Source organism: Dreissena polymorpha, chromosome 14, assembly GCF_020536995.1.
Source record: "Dreissena polymorpha isolate Duluth1 chromosome 14, UMN_Dpol_1.0, whole genome shotgun sequence".
Taxonomy (NCBI): domain Eukaryota; kingdom Metazoa; phylum Mollusca; class Bivalvia; order Myida; family Dreissenidae; genus Dreissena; species Dreissena polymorpha.
In genome coordinates, this window is record NC_068368.1 from 8,957,794 (window position 1) to 8,964,190 (window position 6,397).

Genomic DNA, 6,397 nt, shown 5'->3' on the forward strand with positions numbered 1-6,397 from the left:
GATGGTATGACGATCAATCGCTGTAATCTATGTTTCTTTAAAATTTGATAAAATTGTGTTAATGTCAAACCTTATTTCAAATTGACGACACTATGTCGATTTCAAGATAACAAGGATCATACTAACAGTTTAAACCTTAGGTATTTTTCGTAGGAGCTGTTTTTTGAAGAAAAATATGTGACATTTTAATTTTTACTATACATCAAAATTTCAGGAAAATGTACACAGTTTAAACCACTGTCTGAAAATCATAACCGGCCTTTTGCTTAAATGCGTTACTATTATTCAAACACTTACTAATTTCAGTTCGCAGAAAACCATATTTTGGGGTTGCCATGTATCTTTGAAAAGAAGGACGTGCTCAACAAAAAAACGAGATTGCACCCACTCTTCATTTATATGAAGGTATCGATACATTTGAATGTTACAAGTGAATTTTTAGTGGAAAGTTCAACACTTTTGAAGACTATATTATGAATGCTTTTGTATCAAACAAATTCTACATAATTAGTATAAGGCAAGTGTAGGTATAAGTACAAGCCATCATGTACTAACGGACCCTTTACAGTTTATGTTTTCAATTTTTCAAGCGCCTTATTTGTCTATCATAAATGTATGTCATTATCGAAGTTTCGGGATAATATGTTAAATTGTTTGTATAATAATATTTCACATGACCTACATTTATCATGAATTAAATTCAGTGAATGTTAAAGAGTGCTGTCCTGCATGTGGTTGGAAACCAGAAGGGGAGGAAAAGTTGGTAAGAATTTTAAAATTTTCAAATCATTTCATTCTTAGATTGTAAAGTAGAAAAACAATTTATCATTTTGCTCTTTGATTTGCTCTCTCACCGCGTGGAAAATTAACAGATTCTATTGATCTATAATAGATTTTTGAGTTACGAATCTATCGCTGTATGTATTTAAAGAGCAAACTTGGTAATCCGGTATAACAATAGAAAATTGTAGAATAGTAACCGTTATACGCATTGAAATACATTCAGGCCAATATCTAGGTCAAGTTACAGCTTAAACAAATTCGCATGTCTGAAAATACTCGAATGGGTATCAATGACTTTATATGCCGATCAATGTCATATTTTATGACGAAAACACTGGCAAAGGAAAACTGTACATAAAGTGCCTAATTTATTGATATGTTTGAAATAAAACCGTTCAATAAGTTTATGATGTCTTTTAGAAAAAAAAGAACGAATAAGGTTATTTGAATACCATTAATTGATTTATTGTTGTCCATTGTACCGTACATATAATTATTATGATATATTTTAGATGCGTTGTGGGATGTGCGAGTGCTACTTCCACAAGAAGCCGCACTGTGTAGGGGAAGCTCTACACAGTGCAGGATCGGACACTATCATTTGCAAACGACGCGAATAAAATGTGGACTAATGCTTACGTTAATGACTTTAAAATGTGCGGGATGTGTTAGTGTAAGATAGACGACATTGGATGTATTACTTTCCTTTCTTTGTCTATATGAGACACTTCTAGTCAAAACATCTAGTCGAGTTATTTAATATTGAAAAATTGTCATATTGGTACTTAGTATGAATAGCTGCATGAGTCAATGTGGACGAGCAAATTGTTGTCTTTCAGAAGTTTTGAATGTCATACGGGAAAAAATAAGGTTAACAACTCCCACCTTCGTTATATTTCATTGTTCGATGCTAAGTATGAACAATAAAAATAGTCCATGTCGGCATTTCCATATTAGATGAAACGCAAATATATGAAGTGTTGTTTGCAGATGTATCATTCTGATTATATTGGAAATAACGTAATTTTCAAAAATAAATATCAAACACTCGTTTTCAAATACACTTCAACACCGTTATTTCGAACACCGATTATCCGAAGTCACCGTTATTTCGAAGTATTTTTTGGGCCCCGATTTTGGTTCTTCTTTGTTTTATGTAAAATTTCATTGTTAACCCGAACTTCGTTAAACCGAAGAAATCGTTAATTCGAAGTGATTCTGTCGGTCCCAACACTATAATTCGCACCTGATTATCAGTCTTTTATCCGAAGTCAAAACTGCAAAACACTGAGCGTAATTTCACACCTTTGTCGTCTGCGCGTAGCGTGTTAATTTTATAATGTCGTCAAAAGCCGATAATTACTATTTATGTAGTTTTGCATTCTTTAGTAACAAACAAACGTGTCACGTTAGGTCTGAGTAAATGTGGTCAAATGAAATGCATCATTTATAAACTCTACCGTTTTAACAAAAATCATTACAAAATGTCTGATACAAACAAGTCAACCACGTAACTATTTTCCCAACCAAATGTCGAGCAATCTGGAGAAGGGCCGGTACCCAACCCGGGAGGATATCCGGATCGGCAGTAATAATACAATCTTAAACGTCACGTCGGTGCAATTTCAGTCACACTGCCGTAATAGCAAACAGCTATTATAACAACAATATAAAATAAGCTTACCTTTATCGAAAATTCACTGCGTGTATAAATCAGTTTGACATGAAACGTTTGAAATATGATGCACAGTTGTGGCTATACATATGTATATGAATATTGCTTGGCTCTTTTCCAATGACACACCTTTTGATGTTTGATTTCAGTTAATAAACAAATTAAATTGGATCCTGTTCGAGCTGTTTTCATGCAAATGCAATCCACCCAAATGCACTTTACGCAACAAACGACGCTCTGATTGAAATATGATTTAAAAAAAACAACAAGTTAGGACAAGCTTTCGTCAATGCATATTTACGGATGTAAGCAGTATGCTTTGATTAAGAAAACATTACAAATTCCCCACCAACTTGTTTACCATTATTCATTTTGTCATTCAACTTAACATAAAACAACACGTGTTTTACGTTGGTGAATAACGATTAGTTGTATCTGTTTGTTCAATTTTCATTTACGATGGATGGCGTGTCTAAAACATGGCGTAAAAGGTTTTATTATTACTTAAGGCTTGTCTATAGATTTTTTTTCTGATTTTTACAATTTAATGTTTTTAATAACCTTAACAAAGTTAAAACATTTTTAGCCAGAGGGCCCTGAAGCACTCACCTGGGTTCGTGGTAAACCATTTAAAACAACTTAATAATTTGTGCTATTCATGATATTTTATATGTTTTGTAATTTGAGAAAAATAAAAAGGAGAAAAGAATCGTTGTATTCCTCCGTTTGTTACAAGTAGAAATCTATTGCTATCTGACTAGTTTAAGTTTTTAAGTAAAACAAGTATTAATAGTAGCGTGTAATCGAACCATGCGAATTCCACAATGTTTTATTTTTACAGAATCAAAGGAATCTTCTGTCAAATGTTTATTTCGAATTATCGTTAATCCGAAGTTTTTTTAATGGTCCCGACGACTTCGAAATAACGGTGTTACAATGTACAATATTCTGTGTTTCCGCTTTAACCGATCACTCAATCCCAATTGCGTATTCGGTATTGTTATACGTTATGCATTCATGTATGCCTCAAAGGGTCTCCCTGTTGGGTTAAGTTTGTAAATATATGTTTCTTGCCGAAACTCTGTTTAACTGGCCACTGAATAAAAAAAATTGTATGTATAACTATGCTTTTTGAAGCCAGTATAAAGGGCGATATAATTATTGAATGTTTTTACTGAACTTAATTTTTTTATCTGGCATAACTCGTGATCTTACAGACTATCGCAAACACATTCATATGGGTAGATTTCACATTTAATTTACAAATGTAGCATAGCCTCCTTCCAAGTTGGTGGATGGGGGAGTTATATAGGACTTACTATGTCTAGTTATTCTGTCTGTGTTAAACTTATCTTGAGTAGAATGTAACATTTAAATATGATGGTATTTCTAATATTTTAAATTGAGTAGCATTTATAAAATAACAAGACTGGCTTAAAACCAGATATAAAAGACTGAGCATGGTAGGAGTATGCTCTTCTGTGGTTGCATGTGTTATTCCACTCTTATTTTGAGGCATATATTATAATAATTTGGTACACACACCATTGTGATAAATGACGAGAGAAGCTTAAGAAATACCAGCATTTTATTTTGGTTTTATTTTTCAAATAAGTGCATATATTATAAGCACAGATTGTTAATGCATAAATGTCTAGTCATCTTTGCTTTTATATAGGTGTTTTACCGGTATGTGTTAAACATATATGTGATGTGTTCTATATATTTGATGATGTTTCAGTGATAAAGATAATCAAATAATTAGTTTGATTCAATAAATTGCTTTGAAAAAAAAATTTAGATTACAAAAAAACATATTTGATTGCTCTTGAAATAATGGTGTATTTAAACAGAGAGTCAAGGCTGGTTTTACAAATAAGGAACATAAAAATATATTTCTATTGTTAAAGTATAATTGCTTATACTTGTCAAATTGTTGCATAATGACCGAATCAATGTTGAAAAAAGTTTTGATATTTTTATTTTTATTATTATGTTGTATAGTTTGAGCATTATGGCTGTATATTGTTTTGGTTCCAACAGATAGTTCGGAACAATGAGCTAAATCAACTTTTTTTTAAATGCTTTATTTTACTTTCTGTGTTATATATAAGTATATAGTGTTGGCCTTAATTCTTATTTTATTCCAAAAAAGGTAGTCTTTAATAAGGCGTTAACAGGAGAGAATATATATAGAGATATTTTATTGTAAAAGTTTAATCCTAATGACTGTCTATTGTTTTATTTGGGATAGATAGTTTTGAACAAGGCCCTTATAATCTATATTTTGAATGGTTTCTATTACTTTTGGTGTTGTATATAATTGTGCAGTGTTTTCCTTAATACTTTCTTTTGTTCCAAAAAGGAAGTATTTAGTAAGGCGTTGACAGTAGTACATATGTATGGCAGTGTTATAATGTAAACCTAATGACCGTCTATATTTTGTTTCGGATAAATAGTTTGGAACAAGGTGTTAATAAATTATATTTTGAATGGTTTATATTTATTTCTGTGTTGTAAATAATTTTATAGTTTTTGCCTTAATACTTTTTTGTTTTAAATAGGAAGTCTATAAGGCGCTAACAGTTGCATATAAATATGGTGTTTTTATGAAAAGCAAAAAACACGTACTACATTTTATCTAAAAATGCTATGATTTAATGTGACTTGTTTTTATTTTAAAAAAAGCCTTAAGAAATATTAATTAATTTGCAAAATATCAGTTCTTCATGCATCTTGCAAGATATTGTATCTGACAAGGTCTGGGCACTTTTCAATTAAATCTCAGGTTATAATTGATTACAAAAACATAATGCATAACTTTACAGACAACAAAAAAGACCATTTGGAGTTTGTATTAAGAGTATCGTAGAATTTTTTTTCTGCAGTTGATATTTTACTTGAATGAGAGAAACTGTACATTATACTATCAAAACGAAAGTATTGTTAACGAATTTTGCCTTTGGACAACACTTGTTTTATGTTTATTGTTATATCTTAATGTATGTACGATATTTACTCAACATCGGATTATCAATATTTGTGTTGTTTTTATTAACTTATAATTCTTTTGAGTACTGGACTGATTAACATCTTTTTACATTACAATCTTGTGTTGTATAATATTTTTCAAAAATCTAATATTTAAAATTAAATCAAATGTTACATTTATTTAAAAAGAAGCATGCCATAACATCTAGTGACATGTGCTGCAATCTTCTGCTGAACTTGTGAGACCTTTATTATTTGGTTGACATTTAAACACATGTTCGCAACAGGGAGATTTTGTATGCCCCCTGTTCGAATGATCGGGGGTATATTGTGTTTGGCCTGTCTGTCTGTCATTGTATGCATGTGTCTGTGTCTGTCCCAAAACTTTAACCTTGATCAAAACTTTTACAATATTGAAGATAGCAACATTAAATTTGGCATTTTGAGTGGTGCAATGTCTAGGTCATCCTTCAAGGTCAAATGTCAAATATATGGCTTCAAAGCGGCACAGTAGGGGGCATTTTTGTTTCACAAACACAGCTCTTGTTTTCTATTTGAATGGATTTTGTTTTTAATTTCAAAAATAATGTTTGGTACTTAACAAATAAGTGCATATATAACTCAGAGAGATAATTGTTGAAAAGCCGTACAAATCTAGTCAGTTTTACGTTTAAATAGATGTTTGATGTTGTGTAATATATATGTGCTGTTTTGTTAAATATATATATGTGATGTTGTGAAAGTGAAATGTATAATGATGAATATTAATTATTATCAAAGTTAAATTAAGTTCAATTAAAAGGTGTAAACATTAGTCAAGCATATGGAATTTGTTTTATATGCATCCTTCCCGTACATATTTAAAAGCAAATACAAACAAGCAAAATTAAAAACGCTTTAACAGCATGAACACCAAGGACACCAAAAAACAACTATAATATGACAATA